The sequence below is a fragment of the Nipponia nippon genome, unplaced genomic scaffold (assembly GCF_047370975.1).
Source record: "Nipponia nippon isolate SJK-2023a ecotype South Korea unplaced genomic scaffold, ASM4737097v1 scaffold_11, whole genome shotgun sequence".
NCBI classification, from domain to species: domain Eukaryota; kingdom Metazoa; phylum Chordata; class Aves; order Pelecaniformes; family Threskiornithidae; genus Nipponia; species Nipponia nippon.
The window spans coordinates 19,264,424-19,282,524 of record NW_028262302.1 but is presented as its reverse complement, the minus strand read 5'-3'; the positions used below and the strand labels follow the sequence as shown (position 1 = coordinate 19,282,524).

At 42.8% G+C, this 18,101-nt stretch overlaps 1 long non-coding RNA gene across 1 annotated transcript; it reads left to right on the top strand.

Annotated features, from left to right (window-relative positions):
* Positions 1-966: 966 nt before the first annotated feature.
* On the top strand, positions 967-7,652 carry LOC148056853 (uncharacterized). The gene is made up of 3 exons (XR_015702320.1): positions 967-1,705; positions 5,624-5,700; positions 6,175-7,652. It is a non-coding gene; the product is annotated as an uncharacterized LOC148056853 (long non-coding RNA).
* Positions 7,653-18,101: the final 10,449 nt, after the last annotated feature.

Sequence of the window (18,101 nt, the reverse complement as noted above, 5' to 3'; positions counted from 1 at the left end):
GACATTTTCATTAGAAAGATATGTTTTTTCTTTCTCAGATATTTCCATTTTGCTAGGATAAATAGTATTCAGAAAGGTTTCTTTTGATGTCCAAAATCATCTGTATACTCCTACCCATTTCTGATACTGAATTTAGTAATGTTAAAAAAGAATCATAAAGGGGAAGTGTTTTGTTACAAACATCAGTTTTGGAATGAAAACATTTTCAGCTATGAGGCTCCATCAGTTCTGCAGTTAGCAAATACTTCAATTGACACTGTTGTCAAACCAAGGACATAAAACTGAGAGTGTGATATGTTATCTGCTGCCAATTACGTAAGTTCATGATGCATAAGTTATTGCAAAAAATAAGGTCATGACTCCTAAACCAACTCCTTTTGAAGTTGTAGTTCTTCATAAAACCTCCCGCATATTTGTATATTTTAGTTGGTTAACTCTTAACTGAATTTATGTCAGTGCTTATGAAAATGAAGTATTAGATGACATTAAAGAAAAAGCAGAACCTTGCGTGGTCTACAGGAATACCAACTTGTTGATATCAAATGCTTATAGAGAGGTGAATCTGTCTAAAACATGGATTTTAGTTCCTAATCAAAGAAAGAGCTTAATCAAAGTTCTTTATCAAAGAGCTGTTTGAAAAGAAATGTTTTTGACCACGAAACATAAACATTAAAGTTATTACGGAACATTATCTAGCAGTTAGGTAAGAGGATTAGGACTCAACCTCCCCAGTTCTTGTCTTACCTTTCATATGATCTTTTATGGTAATCTTACACTGATCACTGAACTTTGCTGATTGCCTTCATTTATCTTTCTGTATGACTAAATATGACTAAATGTCATATTTGTCGCATGAAGATAGTATGTAAATAATAGACTTCAGCCTTCATTTGAAAAATGCCAGTAAAACTGGGAAGAGTGTCAGAGGAACAAATCACTCAGAACTGGAACAGTGAGGTCCTTCTTCATGTCTGGGGCAGAGGTTTCAGAAACTTTAAAAATCATGATGCTAAAGATGCTTAACACCTTCATCCTAATGCAAAGGTTTTGTTAGAGGATCGTGTAGCTACCGGAATTTTTTCTTTTCCACTTCAGAAAAAAAAAAAAAAAGTATGACTTTCAAAAACGTCTTTTCAAAATTTGATGAAAGCATGACCTTTGGAGATGATTTGACAAAGCCTCCCCTAGAACAGCTAGTAGTCCTTGTTCTGACTCGTTCAGGCCAAGGACTGAAAAACAGGTGTTTTATAGTCTACCACTATACCACAAGTCTTTGTTTTTTTTTTTTTTCTTGAGTTTTTGGTACCCCCTCAGCTACTTCTGTTGTTCTACAACTTACCAAGTTTGCACAAATAGTAACCTATTCACTGGCCTGGAGAAAGACCAATGCAATAGTCCAATGGGCAGTCTAAGTTCAAGTCCTTGTTCCAATTAATGTTTAATTATTTATACAAAGTGAAACAGGTCCAACAGGAGAGACCAAAGAAGCTGTTCTTCAGAATAACTGATAGTTTGGTGGCCAGAAAGCTTGCCTGGGATGCAGGATTCTTATATTCAGACATCTTGCAGAACAGCAACTTGAAATCTGGACTCCTGTGCCACCAGTCAGTGCCTTGATCATAGGACGATTATCTGGGAGGGGTGGCAGTTTTCTTGCTCTTTGATGTATTTCAAGTCTCATCCTAGGCATGAGAACCTTTCCCAGGTAAGAGCTTCATAAGAACTGGTAAGTACCTGCAAAAAGTTCTGGTCTCAACAGAATATAATTTGTTAGTGAAAAAATGCATCACTGTAAACTCTGATGGGGGCACGACTAGAGTTTTCACAACCATGTAGGTCCGGAGTGGTTTGGCCATTGTGATGATCCCTCAAAGTCCTGTGTTTGAAGGAGAGGTCAACAAGTAGTGCTGGAGGGCATGAGTCTCGGGAAGCCTGTAGAATGCCAAAGCATATGTCTGCATAAGTGTCAGACTTGTAAATCAGCTGTTGTTACAAAAGTTTAACAATGGGGAAATGGTCACATACAAACATTGGTTTGGGCATTAGGCTTATGAGTCTTGCTGTTTTTAAACACTGCAGCTGACATTGACATGAAACCGCGGCATAAAACCAGGAGCCTGACATGTGATCTGTTGCCAGTTGCCTTCAAACTACCGTGTCTGCTGAGGAAAAAAAGAGAGGAAGTGGATGGAGAAATGGGACAGGTCATCTGCACTCTGATAATTAATGTTCCTTAGAAAATAAAAGTTTTGAAACTTTCCTGGAAATGAGATTTTATGATCTGCTACAATGGCCCACAGGGGGGATGCTGCAACCTACACATATTGACAATTGTGGTATTACCAGGCAATTCATTTTTATGAGTAATTTCCAGAGCAACCCTCAGCCATGCAGTCACGCATACAGTGCAACAGTGTGCCATAGAAGAAAGACCCAGCGAGAGGCCAAAGATTATACAGAGTTATTAATATTTGGGAAAAATATCCTAACAGCAGAAAGCAAATTGAGCAACAGAGGGGGAAAGAAGGAATGGCCTTGACAACAAAGCGAGCTCTGTAAGGATGTGATCCAGAGCACAGTGAACCCAATGGAAAGATTTCCATTGATTTCTCAAGATTGTGGATAGGTCTCAAGGGAACAGAGACACTCCATCTTATACCTTTCCCCCTTCTTTCTCCATCTGAATGGAAAATACATTCTTCCTTGTTCACAGCTAGCATCATTTAGTGACCAAGCATCACAATCAAAATGTTGATCATACTTGGTATGTTAGAACCAAGAATCCTTACCTAAGCAGCCCCAGAAGTGGCTTGACTTCCCCAAGGGCTGAGCAACTTGCAAATTCTCTCTAACAGTACCTTCATCTTTTTGTTAGACTCAGAATAGCCTTATCCTGTACTGAACTTTGCAAACCCACTCTGCTTTCTTCTTTAAAACACAGAGAATAAGGGAGCAGTTGGATCTATAATCTTGTTTCTCTTAAATCCTTCTCCATAAACACTTTTCTTGTAAAGGTAATGACCCGTTTAGTCTTCTATTTATGTCTATTTAAGTAGTTATAGCTGTTACTTTTAAACAGCTATTAAATACTTCAGTAGTTCTTAAACCATGCCAAGGAATACTTGGAATAAAAGAGCAATGAACAGAGATGACTGCAAATGAAGTTGTAGAACTGAATTTGATCGTATATCATTCAGAAGAAAAAAACCAGTTCTGTCAAAGTCCCTGTTAAGAAGTCACTGTTAGAGAAAGTGATATACTCTGCACTAAGTGAGGCTACATAGATCATGAATCGTGGCCCCAAGTGATATATCCCCAAGATCAGCTTGGTTATCTACTTTCAAAATCCGTCCTTCTATGGGAACAAAAGTTTGCTGCCTAATGTAAGTAGTGTTTGACGAACTCATCCTGCTGTGATAGCAACTCTTATTTCATCCTACACACTGAATAACATAATTTATCTTAACACTAAGCATTGAGCAAGGCTAGCTGTGGGGAAGTAGAACTACTAAGGTTTCCTTTTACTACTGAACTCAATTGAAATCTGCAGTCAAAACAAGCCTGGTTTAAGTACTCTGTTGATTATTTTCTTTAACATGGTGTGAAAGACCAAGGCTGCTTTATTGCAATGGGTGGGTAAGTTACCAGCAAGACATGCTGAGATGAGGAGCTGGTGACAACACACAGAAAGAGAAATCCGCACTACTCCCCAACACTTTGGAGATACAAGAATAATTTTCCTTATAGAGAAAACCAGAAGATTTTCAGTGGAGAACACTCAACAGAGAGTCTTAGTGTTAGGTGGATCTCAGCCTTCTCAGTGACCAGGAGGTCAGGAGTGAACGCTTCCAGGTCCCTAAGCACAAGCCCCTCACCTTCCCCAGGCTATACATGACTGGAGTGCCTGCTCCTCATCTTCCTGCCCACGAGGATGCCAACTGCGTCAGAAAGCCCAAATTCCACCATCTGAGGATTTACCCATTCATTTCACTAGGACTGAAGGTGCTGGCTTTGGCAGTTCACTGTGTTGCTTTCTCCAGAACCCTGTAAGGTAGCATCACTGGAGACAGTTGTCCTTCATCCGGCCTAAACAGGTACACACACACACACTAACAGCAGGCATTGGCATGTCATTCTGTAAGGTGACTCTGACCTAAGGGACACAGCACCAGGACTGTGTCAGGCTTTGCAACAGAGCAGAAAAAATGCAGTAGAATTGGTTTAAAAGAACAGAAATGAATAAAAAAGGCAGTTCTCTGCCGTTACAGCACACTGGACACTGAACATCAATTCCAGTCTAAAGTCTGTCAAATGATGAAGCACAGATAGTGCATTTGGAGATTTCAATTTAACTTCTGACCCAGACCTCCCTGAGGACAGTGGGAATCCCTCTGGGTTTGATAAGAGCAGGAGAGGCTCTTTCCTCAAGGACAGGTAAACACATAGTCATTAACAGGTTGTAAAGGAGAATTGAGCTTACGCAAGGACTTGTTTTCTCGGATTTATCCTGGACTATCAGCTTGAACACATCTGTGAAGATCCTCTGGGGGTCCTGCAATTTTCCCTTCTTGGCTTGATTTCAGGATTTGTTTTAGCAAGTTCCCTGTCCACAGAGAGGTGTGACAGAGTGATGCTTGAAAACCTGGTTCTGTTCACTCTGTCTGTGTCACAGTAGATCTGGTTTGTTTACCAGGAAGCCCCAGTGTTATGACCTGAGGAATGAAGGGGACATAGGCTTTATTTGTAGAAGGTATTTTAAAAACTTCACATTGTTGCCACAAATAATGTCAAGATGGAAAATCCTGATTCACAAATCAGGATACAAAGGTGAGTATGAGTTTGTTGGGCAGAGACAATTACTTAACCCGTGCTGTGGAACAAGCCCACTAACATCCTGCGCTTGCTTGTATGCAGAAGTGATGATGATAGTAAAAATGATATAGTTCTATGTCTATGACAAAATTAATAGATTTTTCTATGGACTTGGTTCAAACACTATTGGAGTCCCCAGAAAAAAAAAAAAAAGAAGGTGCTTTTCTGTGCTTGCATACTGAAGGAGATGAATGTCGGTTTTGCTTTCAAACACAAGAGTCTCAGGATGTGTCCAGACACATCCAGCACATGACTACACAGCTGATGTGTACATTTCTCCTTTTTCCACTCTCTCCAAAAGGTTCATCAAAGCTGTGGAGATGTTTGATATTCCTGGTGAGACGAGGTCAGTGCTCCTCTCTTGGAGCTGAATCATGTGAAGTGGAAGCTGAAAGGGGACAGAGGGCATGGGAGAGAATAGGTACTATTTTTAGCACAGGGACATTCTTCAGTAGCCCTGGCATCACTGGAAATCCACAAGGAGAAGTCTCTGTTGGGGACGTGATTCATGAAGTAATATACAGAAGAGATGCAGAAGTTTGCAAATAGCAGGCTCCCCTACCGTCATGTCATTGACACCTGTTTGCATTTGGATTTTATCATACTTGTGTGCCAATATTTCAGACTTCTTATTTTTTCCCTTGGTCTTTTAGGGGGTAACACAGATGGTGACTTCCCTTGTGTGTTTTGCCCTTTACACTCGTTTCTAGTGACCATCTGACTGCCTTCATTGTGGTTCTGTTCTTTTCAGAGCGCTATTGATTATATACTGCACTTCATGGGAATCCGATGTAAAGGGACAGCCTTGTAAGCCATCATGGGCTCCAGGTATCTATTTTTATCAACCTGAGCAATTGCTGCTTAGAAAAAGAGACCCCTGCTTCCCAGGCCGCGTGTGGCTGACCTCGGTTAGTCCGAACTCCTTTGACCTCAACGCAGCTTAAGCGATGTGACAGCCGAGTCAGCCTCTTTAATTCCCGTCTTTGTGAGGCTCATGTGATAATCATGCACTTGCTCTGTCAGAGGAGCCAGCAAAGAGCAATTCTCTCTGTACTTGCTCCCTGCAGCAGACCTCTTTCTTGCCTTCTCTCTTCCACCAGATTCCTTTCATTTTGTTGGTTCTATTTAGGAACAAAGAGGACTTTGTTGAATTGCCTTTGTGGTTTATTTTCCTGAGCCTTGGAAGATAGCAGACTTTTGCCACTGTTTTATCCAACCCTTTATCACACGCACAATACCCTGAATTCTTGAAGGAGGCTAGTGTGTATTAGCCTAACTCTCTGCTTTTTTTTTTTTTTTCAGGTTGGAAGCCAGGGGTAACTTCTGGATGCCAAGTTAGAAATAATTGCCAGAGGGAAAACTCAGGGAGGAGTCCATCCACACATCTGCCATAAAGGCTCCAGTCAGAGGAGCTACAGTCATCAGTAGATTTCATCTTGGTTTTCATGTTCTCTGGTCTTACCAGGTCCCAGTGTCTATACAGACATGTGGTTATTTACGGATGTAGGACACATCCTCATCAAAAAATCTTTGGGCACATGTTCGAAAAGGGGTAAAAATGCATTGACTGGCTGCTACAGCTGCTAATACTTAGCAGCTTTTATCTGAGCCTCTAAAAGTGTTTTGACTTGATAAACTGCTACAATCTTCACAGATGTGGAAAGGCAGTTACAGGAGAGTTAGATGAGGGACTCTGGTTTATAGACTTTACCATAAAAGACTTCTCCAGATCTCAGGGCAAGTCAGTAGTGTGGAGAAGACTAAAAAGAGCAGCTGACTCTAATCCTTTGCCCTAACCACTGTCCCAGCTGCCTTTCACATGACCTGCCACTCTACCTGTTCCCAACACAAAGCTCCCAACATGTCTCCTTTATTTAATGCATCAAAACATATTTTTAAATGATGGAAAATGTAGCCGTTACTCAAGGCTGCCCTTGAGTGATAGCTTTATCTATTTTGTCTATTGCCAGAAGGACAGAGTGTGGTCCTGGAGAGTCTCTGGACAAGGTAATAACAGAGAGTTGCTTCATCAAAGCTCTTCCCATGAGGGACGAGATCTATAATCTTTGTTTTTAGTGGAACAGACTAACATCTCCAAAGGCGTAGTAGGCGTCAAAATACAGTGCTTCTGAGCTCTGTATGCAAAAGGTCAGGCAGTGTTTAATCCTGGGGGTGACCTCATGGACCTCGAGGGAATTTCATCAAGGATGTAGTTAGTCTGTATTTTGCAATAATCTGTAGGAAATAAGCTTGGCATTTCAGAGATAAAATTCGCAAGCAGTACCATTCCAGTCAATGTGCTTTGTAGACGGGATTTCTGTGACTGTTTATTTCTAAAAAAAGTCTCATGTTCAAAACTGAAACTTTCAGCCCTTACTCGGGCAAAAATTGCACAGAAGACAGTAGGAATACTGCCTAGAGCAGAGTGAAATAAAAGCTGGAGGATCTGGTGCTGAGTTATTTGGCTCATGCTGCACAACTTCAGCAAATTTGTCTCTAGCAAGCAAAGTGAGCAGTTTTGACAGCTTTCATTATATTGAATTACAATGACAAATAGGGGCATTGATTTGTAGAACGTCTGAAAGCGTGATAAACACAGTCCTAATGAGAAAGATGTTTCTTTTTATTTGACAGAGCACCACTTTTTTTCCTTGTGCATACTCTAGATGCACCAACAAAAATAAAAGACCTGGTTATTTGAGGCAAAATTCCTGAAATATTATTCTCCAGATCTCTAAGCTTTCACTTATTACATTTTATTCCCAGAAGTATTTGATGATTTTATTGTGCACAAAAGCTGTAACAGTAATAAAAGAAAATAAAATTGTTAGTGCAAACATAGAGTACCTCAGTGTTTTCTTATGAATTCAAGTATGAATTTAAAGTCAAACATGCTTTCCAAAATCTTAATTTTTTAAAATCTTATTGTGCAGAGGATAAATGGTGCTCACAGTAAGGGGATTGCTCTTATGCAGTTATAGCTCTTGGGTTGTTTAACTCCAGTTTCACCCACCATGGCACTTTTTGAACTCTGAAGCCTACAGTGAGTAACTTGTACTATAGAAGAAAATAATTTTACATCCACATTCACATAACAGTTGTAGCAGGCTCTTTGGAGAATGGTCTGTTTGGAAAGCGGCTAGTGTGTTATGGGTGCTGCCATAAATAGCAACAATAGCAAGGTAATTTTGCTTATCCACCAGTAACACTTGCAAGTGAAGGCATTTTGCCACAGCTGTTAGGGATTCAATCACTTCTAACAAGGTGTTTAGTCCAGGATGTTGCATTTTACATGAGCGTTGATTTCGATGAAAACTGTTTAGTGCTTCTGTCTGTTGTATTTCCAAACTTGCATCTATCTCTATGCAATCTAATACCTTCTTTAAATGTGAAGAGTAGCACTGAGCATGTGCAGATTCCTTCTGTTGTGCCAGTTCCCACACACAGACCCATACATTTCATTACCTGCTTTACTTTTGATATGGCATTAAAATGGAACTGGGAGGTTATTGCTGCTCACACAAGTGTACGCACGTGTCCAAGCCCTCCTCACAGGTACCCAGGCCTATGCATGCCCTTCACGCACACACGCATGTCCCTGTGAACACATGTGCTCCTTTGGTGTTGTGAAACTTGCTTTTTTCTAATTTTCTGAGGAATTTTCAGGAGACTTAGTTCAGCTGTGTCTCTACTGGCTGAGCCTTTTCACTTACTACTTATTTACTTTTCACTTGCCCATTTCTCTCTGTCCTCCCTGCATGCCTGCCTCAAACACTGTTGCCGCCTGCTGAGATCAAGCCCATGAGCCGCCCGGGGCAGGCATGCTTCTCCTCGTGCATCCTGACAGCGTTGCCTGTTCTCTGCAAGTGCGTCAGCCCGGGAGCTCGCTCTGTGTGTGTGGATGCAGTGGGGCGCAGGACCAGATGAGAGGGAGCTGCCAAGAAAGCCACAGGACCAGAATGCATATGGAAATGAAGCAAGAGATGACAAATATATATTCCTGGTTTAGGTGGGTGCACAAGAAACAGCTGCCGCTGGGGCAGCCTCAGCTCATCCAAACCGTGCTGAGAAGAGGCACAGCTAAAGGAATTTTTCATGTATCGTCACATCCTCAAGGCTTGTTTTTCAGAGCACAGAAATGCTTTTTATTGTCTTGGAAGCCACCTCCTGCACATTTACAACTTTTAAATCAGCCTTACTTGGATTCAGCAGAATTAGGAATAGGGAAATCCTATTAGGTCCCATTATCATTTGAGCTACCAGAGCGGTATTGTTCTATATGTTAATTTGCCAAACACTCTGTTCATGTTTAAATAACTCACTGTAATAACCATGTAATTATGGTCTATGCCTCCTAATACATATTCATATGTTTGAAAAAAGATTTTTAATATTTCTCTTAGAGTTCAAACACCTTCCTGCCTCTTTTTAACCATTTCAACCACTCCTCCTCTTCAAGAAGATCACATTAATTTTGTAGATGAGGCAGTGGAGGGAAGGTGAATCTACACTGACTGCTTCTGCCCTATTTCATTTTACCAGACTGCTTTTAGACTCCCTTTTGAATCAATGGATTCCCTTAAAAACAAAATCCAAGGGGAGAGTTTGCTCCTGGAACCTCTCCAGAAGCACAATGAGGAAGGAAATGCCAAGTTTGACTCCTTGCATCCAACATAGACTATCCCCAGTGGCCGCTCAAAGTGATGTTTGAGAGAGTACATGTCCTCCCATGACCTCCAGCCCTTGGAGTGGCAGGAGAGGTGGGAATCAGCTAGCATGACAGGCAGAGGTGTAGTTTATTTGGTGTTATCTCAACGCAGCAGTGGAGCACCACTCCCATGCCCTCTCCCTGTCCAGCAGCCTGCTCGCTCAGCTCACACCCCCACCTTGCCAGGGGACCCTTCCTCCTGCTCTCCTCCTGCCAGCCATCTCCATCCAGGCACACCCTGGCAGCCTCCTCACTCCATGGCCAGGGTTTCTGCAGGGCCTTGTACTCTGGCACTGCATGGGGCAGCTCCAGGGTGCTGAGGCTGGCAGCAGCACTGCTGGGTTCCCAGAACAACGAGGCTGTGCCTTCTCTCTGCAGGAGGGTTTCTGCCCTGGCCATGCTCAGGCCTGCCCCCATGAAAGATCTGAAATACAGATGTGTATGCCCACAAGTAAGGAGCCTTCTCATCAGGGTGTTTGCCTGGTGTAGGAAAGACACCTGAGGCCAGTGTAGATGCTGGCCTGATGCCAGGAGACAACTGAACGGAGACCTTTTACTCCTGGGTGAGAAAGCAGATGCTGCTCTGAAAGCAGAAAGCAAATGCCTAGGAGAAGGACTGAGAGCTCTCTGACACCATGGTGACCCCCTGCATCCCCCCCCATGTTGCCACCAATGTCCTGAGTGCTCCAGGCAGTAAAGCCCTTCTCCGGCTCCTGCCTTAGCTGCAGGGGAGCAGCAGCTGAGGCACCAGCTGTGCAGACTGACCCTGCAAGACCTTATCAGGACACAGCTACAGAGAGGCTGGTGAGCAAGTCTGCTTTTACTTTTTTCGTGCTTCCTACCACTTAGGCTTTTGTATGCCAAATACTGTATTTTGATAGTATAGGTGGTGTGCAATAGCACTGTGCTGTTGGGACACCCAGGGCCTATTGTATACAAGTCAGACCTCTCTGTAGGGTGGTGGGTGGGCAGGTCTTTTTATAGCAATAGTTAAAAAAAGAGGGGGAAGATGTGGGGAAACACTTCAAAGAAGCAGATGAGTAGGTAGAAAAGAAGAAAACGGGGGAACAATAGCCATGGTGTTGACTTAGAGATCTGGAGACATATGAGTATACTTGGTAGCCTTGGGGCTACCTCCCTGATCTGGAGAGGGGCTGAAGCTCCTGGTGGCTGGAACAGAAGTGGAAAGAAACCTCTGTACATCCTGCGTGACTGGCAGGGGTGCTATAAAGGGACATTGCCTGCGAGGGGTATGTGGGGAGAGGTGGGGAAGACAGACACTGCCAACATGGGTTTATTGGTTACCTGGCTTATGGGTGGCTTATTGGTGAACTGGCACAGGTTATGCAAGAGGCAACAATGACCTGTCCAGCCTGTCTCCCCAGGTGGGTCAACCTGAGGTCAACTAGCTGAACACATGCTCTGCTGAGAGCTTGCAGGCAGTCAGACCCATGCTCATCTTGATATGGTGCCTGAATTGCTGTAGGAGGTGGTAATCAGACTTTGCCCAGGTGCCAAAAAATGTTCAGCTGCCAATATCTGAGGTAGGAAGAGAACCCGAGCTCCCGTGGCACAGAGCAGTTTCAGATAGCTGCTCTTTTGCAGTTGTCTGGTGTAGCTGGTGGTTCTCTCTGAGCCTTCTGCTTAGGGCTCAGAAAAGGGAAGAGTGGCAATCTCTTTGGCTGAGGTATTTGTGGGGATTATTAAGGAGTTTCATGAATTTGCCTGAATATCTGGAGAGTGCACAGTGGGCAAGTACCTGTATTAGCCTCCTGGTATTTTCAGTGCACATATTTCGTGAGAAGACAAACTGACTAATCTCACAGACCTCTATCGCAATCATGCTCACAGTGGTAATAGTCAGCCTTGAACTGTTGCCAGCAACTGGTGAAAACTGGGAGTGGCAGAACTCTCTAAGGTGATGGCAAAAGTTTTTTTTCTCACCTTGGGTTTCTAGAAGGGGAACTGCTGATACAGGGAGCCTTGAACCTGGTTTGATGTATCCAGAATTGTTGCCTCCATCGAGGGTAATCCTAGGTGCACAGCACGAACTAGTCTTCCAGAGGTAAATGATTTCTAGATCCAACATCCCCTCTGAGCATGAAGAGACTGACAGAGAGCAGATGATGCTGCGTCCCATGTCAGTGTCATCAACCTTGGATAGCTGCTTGAGCATGATGTGTGGGTCAAACTGGAGCTGTGCATGGTAGGTTCAGAGGCCCACGGATATCTACGGGGCTGGGGCTCACTCCAGTTGCTGTTTGGTGCAAGTAACCCTGGCCAGTGAGACATGGGCTCTCTGCACTACTTGTCCCAGATATTTGTGATTATGCAGGAGAAGACACTGAGAGAAGAATAACTGTCCTGTTACATTAACAGAGAATAGATTTGGACCTCCTAAGTCCCAATGTCTCTGTTAGACCCTACTGCAACTCCAGCACTTGGATCTGTTTCTCATATTATATATTACTTTCCTTTGGGGAATCCCTCTTTTTCTGTGTAAGAAACATGAAGCACAAGCTGTAACAGGCTCTATTAAATTATCCAAGAGATGTTGTTCTGGAGAGCATCCCTGGAAGTCATCCCCTCACTCTGAGGCAAGATCACACTTAGCTAGATGGTCCCTGGGAGAAATTCCTGTAACTCTTCCTCGACACCTCCAGTGATGCGGCATCAGCTACAGAGGTTGCAATGCTTCACTCCCCTTGCACTTAATTTATTTTTTCCTCCTGACCTCAATGTATCTTTGCTGCAAGTCAAGCTTGCACTTTCTTGTCCAACTCTTGCTGCATATGGCAAAGCTTTAATTTGGTAACAGCCTTTCCTTCATATTGGACAACTCTTTGGAGGCCTCTTTCCCTCTATCAAGGCTTCTCTTTCCCAAAGCACTTAATCTTCCTGCTGTGCTCCAATGGCCTCTCTCTGGCTTCCCTGCACTGCTCTTCTGGTGTGAGCTTTGTGTCCCTGTTGACCTCATTGGCAATTTAGGTCTAACATTCAACGTGTAACACAAACCTAGGAGTGAGGTGACTTGCTCCAAAGACCAGGACCCTGACTGAATTCTAGCATGTGGTTCTCCTAAAGGGTAATTACTCTACAAGGATTTGGTGACCCCTCTGTAAATCCTGGGGAGGAGAGTGCTGGCCAAAGCCTGGGGAGTTCTTCTGTGGCATGTTGGCCCTCCCTGCTCCATCTGCTTTCTATTGTGCTTGAAAAGGAAATGAACTGAGCTAAATGATTTCAAAGTGACATTCCCCACACTGCACTCTAATTCTGTAATTGCCAGCTCCATGCAGTTCCCAGTGCTAAAATGTTTAAAATAATAGCCTTCGAAAAGAGCCAAGGCTTCGAAAGGGCCATACACCACCTCTGCTGGAGCAGTAAAATGGTGGCAGAATAATTTCCATATGCAGTGGATAGGTGTTTGGTTATTTGGGGGTCGAGCATAGTTTCTTCCTTTGCCAGGAATTTCTCTAAGCCAGGAGTCAAAATTACTTTTTTCCTTTGTGAACTCTTTTTAAATACTGCGTTGACTGATATATCAGCCGTGGTTTGGTCTCCAGTTGACCGCTCAAGCTTGCTGGTGCAAATTTTTGAACAGACAAAAGAAACTTTCTTTTTAACAGGGACTACTCTGTATCTCCATATAGATAAAGGGGTGAAATAAATTTTTACTCTTGGCCCTTTGATCTGATTAATTTCCCATATGCAGTTCTGTAAATGCCTCTGTGGCAATGATAGCAGTGGCTTGGTTTAGTCTGACATCCATTAACTACATCTTCAGTGTGATGTAACATCTGGGACAAGAAAAACGACGCTCAGCCAGCTGACAGTGGGCAGCCACCAAGATTTGTTGGCCAGTGGCGGTTTGTACATCACAACTGCTGGCTTAGAGACTTCAGTGTGCAAACCTGTGAGACTAATTGGTTTTTTTACTAAACCATTAGCTGGTTTGTGTTGCATTCATTCTCTAACACTACCTCCATTTGCTCCATGCACACCTCATATTTTCCCTCCCCTTATATTTTTGGTCAGATGTTTTTATTTCTTGAAATCTGCCTCTGAAACGGTTCTGCACTTTTGGCATAACGTATCTACCAGCACGGTTGACTTTGCTGTGTAGTACTGAGTCCTCTTCTTGAACTCATCAGGGTATTGTAAAGACTATTGTATGTATTCCATTAAATGAATATTTTATATGTGTATCTTGCCATACCTTAAAACAACACTTCTGTTGGTTTTGACAGAGATAATTCAGCTTTTCTTTTAAAGTAGAAAATAACCAGAATAAAAATAGCAAGCGATCTCTCCAGCAATGAGCAGTCAGAATTTATGTTCTCAGTGTGCACAGCTCTGAAGATGTGATGATTCCATTCAGCTGAGCATCAAAAAGATCAAAAGACTTTACTGAAGTGTAACTGTCACTTTGATCAGAAAGCTGTATTGGAAACTTAATGAGAATGAGTGGCTGCTTTTGACAGTCGCGGCTCTTCCTGTTTCTAGTTGTGGTGTTGATATTGCGGGAAAATAACCTGACCCTGTTGAGTCCAGGCACTGTTGTTGGGTTTTGGGTGAGAGATTAGATCAGGCTTTCCTTTTTTTCAGTAAATATAGTTGCCTTGAATTTTGGCTGCATCCAGCTGATTTCTGAAGTTGGACTTTTTTTGCTTTTTGTCCTGATCTCAAGCTATTTCATTCATTCCAGATTTTCCAGCTTTCTCAATAATTCCTGAAATGGATGCTATTTCCTACTCTGGGCAGGAGAAATTATCTGATATCTGAGGCCCTAGACTGAGACTTGGAAAATTTTGGTAGAATTGTGGAAAAAGCTGGCCATATTTTGTAAGAGAGTTCAATGACTTGAAGCTTGGTTTTGTCGCAATTCCACTGTGCTTGACTTTACAGAAATCACTGTAGAGGCTAGAGAAGACTGTAGGATGGAGGTGGTTCGGGAGGTTGACTGCTGGGGTGGTGGCAGGGAATGAGTCAGGACTGAACAGTGCAGGTCGCTCCACGGGAAGCTTTTTGACTGACCCTTCCTTTGCATTCTCTCACTCAGGTGGTGACTGAATATGGCTTTGAAATGATTTGCACCCAACTAAATATAAACAGCTGGGGGCAAATCAACCTGCTTTTCTCAGCTTGGTTCTGAAGTTTTCTAAAAAACTCTTGGTTCAGTGTATTCTGCATTCTTTCTCGGACTAGGATCTTAGTTTCTCCGGAAAAAAACAATTTTTGTTCTTTTGCTATTGTGTTTTTATTTTTTAAGTCCCTCTAAAAAGAAATCTCAAATATAAAGTTGAGGCATTAATTTCCTTAAGTCTTTTCTTTTACTTTGTGGTCTAATCCTTAGAGTATTAACATATTACAAACGATCAGGTGGTGATCTCAACTTTTTAAAAAGTAAGATCTATGAGTTAGTCCCAGTGCGGGACCCTAAGTAAGTGCCTGCAGATGAGGCACTCCAAAGGCTCTTGTCTCTCTCCCTAACCAGCTTCTACGAACACCAGCTGTAGTCATGTTCAGAGGTTAAACTGCCTTGATTTGGGACAAATTAGCATATTGCATTTGGAAGCCTAGCTCTGAACTTTATAGGGTTCAAAAAGTGTTTATTGTATGCTAGATTTGAAGCCCAATGGTGACCAGACCACGGCTTCCCATCGTTGTAATTCTGCTGTTCCAGACGTGGGGACCATCTTCAGAGCAGATGGTGGAAACCAGGCAGAAATGTCCTTACACACCTGCCCCCGCCCTTGGAAATGATGGCAGCAGCACTTGTCCTCAGTTTCTGTTTTTTCAGCAGAAGTCAGCTGGCAATTTTGCTGGCGTTGGCTCTCTTGTGATGCAGAGAGCCGTCTGCCTTGCCCAGAGCTTGAGCCATCCCTGGCTCCGCTGCAGAACCAGCTTCACAGGGGATTGTCCATGTTTTTTTTCCAGAAAGTGACCGTTTCCAACAATGGTCAGTGCCAGCTTGCTCAGAAAAATTAAGCGGGTGGTTAAAGATTAGCTTGTGGCCTGAAGGCTACGGCCTTTTGAAAGAATCTTGTTTAAAAAAAACAAACAGAAAAAAAACAAACCGGAGGAGTTTTGAGTTCTCTTCAGTAAAAGGAGCGGTTGATAGCAGAATGGTGTGTTTCTTCGGTGACACCTCGCATCCCTTGCAATGAATATATCTAAATTCTTGTTTCCTGAACCCTGGAGAGGAGTCAGGCATCCAAAGAGAGTTTCTTTGCTCACGGGTCCAAGACTTCTGCGTTCAGCGCGCTGGGCAGACAGTTTGTCTCTGCTTTCCTCTGGAGCACATTGCCAGAGCTTGCCTGGCTGCTTCTGACAGCCAGTATTTCCCACTGCAGAGCAGGCTGCTGCCTCCTCCCTGGGTCTATCAGCTGCCTGGAAAGCCCAGCAGACAGCTTGGACCCTGCCATTCCCAAGCCGTATGCACTAGTCTGTGTGCAATGTGGGCTGTAATCCCAGCTTTTGCTAAACAAAAGAGAATATAGATGTTCCTGCATTTAGCCTGAGCAGCCGTCAGCCACGCACGCCACGGCCGCGGTGAGGCCTCCACCATCGCAGCGGTGGGGATGAGCCATGAAGTTTTCCTCCTAATTCCTAGGTTGCTTTATGCCCTGAAGCTTGAAAGCGTAAAGCTTTCCAAAGCATTTGGCTTTATAAAATGCTTGTAATTTTGGGTATTTTTATTACCCGTTTGAAGGCTTCCGCCAGTGTAACTTCATGGATTTCTAGCAGAATTATTCTTGATTTTTATCCATGTGAGAAGAGGATCATATTCCAGGACTTTTCAGCCTGGGACCGTTATATTTTCAATTGGAAGCATCAGCATTTTGTCTATAGACATTTCCAAACCTAAATTATTCTGATCTTTGAGTTCCACCAATTTATTTCATTGATATTTTGATTTCTTGGCCTGTTTTAGGACGGAAATGAAAGTTGAAATAACAGGATTCCCTCCAGATTGGAAATTCTGCTTTTCGAGCAGGTCTTATGCAGCATGAGATTCTTTCTTTGCCTAATTTAACATATACATACATGTATATATACGTCTCTGTAATGAGAACCTTGGGACCCTGAATAAAAGTTCATTACAGTTGAGTGTTCCTTGTAACAGCATTTGGCAATTTGCCAATAAATGGAGAAATGTCCAATTTTAATCCAGCAAGAATTGTGTAGTAACTTCACGGATAAGCTTCGTACTGATCAACTTTTAAAAATATTTTGTAAGGAATACAATAAATACTTCAGAATAGAAATCTTGTGTATTTACAAGCTAAACACAGCTCGCAGTGAAGAAAGCAAGAGAAGTAAACCCATGATACCCAGGTCGGTCTCATGTCCTTGACATTTTTCTGTGTGGGAATTTGGCACAAGCAGATCTACTATGGCAAAATTAGAGTGTTTTGAGCACACTGAGCATCCCTTTTAAGCTCCCCCAGGCAGCTGTTTCACACTCCCCTCTTCTCCCTGCATGCCTCCTCTTCATCTGTGATGTTTGGAGCTGTTGCTCTGCTGACCTTCGTCTTTCCCAAACCAACTTCTCTGCCTTGCAGACTTTTCTTTAAACAAAGACCTACCTATCTTTCTTTAACATTTAGTTCAAAACCTTTGTTTCACATTTTAATTTCTCCTCTTCCCTTTCTTTACCCTCTGTCACCAGGCTTTTCAGGACTGTGGCACCTTCTTTTGGGAGAAGCCCTTGGAGGGAGACAGGGAGGGTAAGAGGGCATCTTCGTGGCTAGGAGTACACAGGGGAAAGTAATTTAAATTTGTCTCCATGTAATACCAGCAGCTTTCTGTTTCTGGATGGAGACAAAATGAAATTTTCTCTTGTGGTGTTTCTGGTTGCATGATAGCTTAAATGTTCCTGTTCCCTGGGTGTCAGTGGGGACAAGGGGTGTTGAGTGCCTCTGAAAATCCTTCTTCCTACAAAGCCCTGCCTGGAAAGGCTGGGCTAGGTCAGGCTTGGCCCCGCATGGCTACAGATTGACAAGGCTGAATTGGGCCTGGACGTACCTGACATATGCCGACCCAATGGCTCAGCTATTTTTGTCTTTTCTTTAGGGAGACAGCTTGACTGCTTAACACAGCGCTTAATTCTCAGGTCATGATCTGGATGTCTTCAGGTCATAGGGGAATTTTGGCTTGCCAAGTGTTAAACCTTCTATGTTTATAAGCGTTAAACCTTAATGTGGTTACTGCTCGCTGCTCTATGTGTTTTGTTTCAGTCTTGTGAAGACTCTGACATATAGCTTAAGGGTACTGCAGACAGTAACGCAAGCTTTGTTTAAGACATCACAGCTAAAAATGTTTCATGCTACTAACACATTATGGTAATGTGGGACACTTTACGCTGTGTAAATATAAAACTTGCATGTTACGAGAATGAGATATTTTATATTTTCTTGCCAAAGGAAATATTTACTTAATTTTTTTTTATAATATTGATTTGTACATCATTAAAAAACCACCATATTTTGTTATCTTTTGTGTGAATTAGGGGATGGAA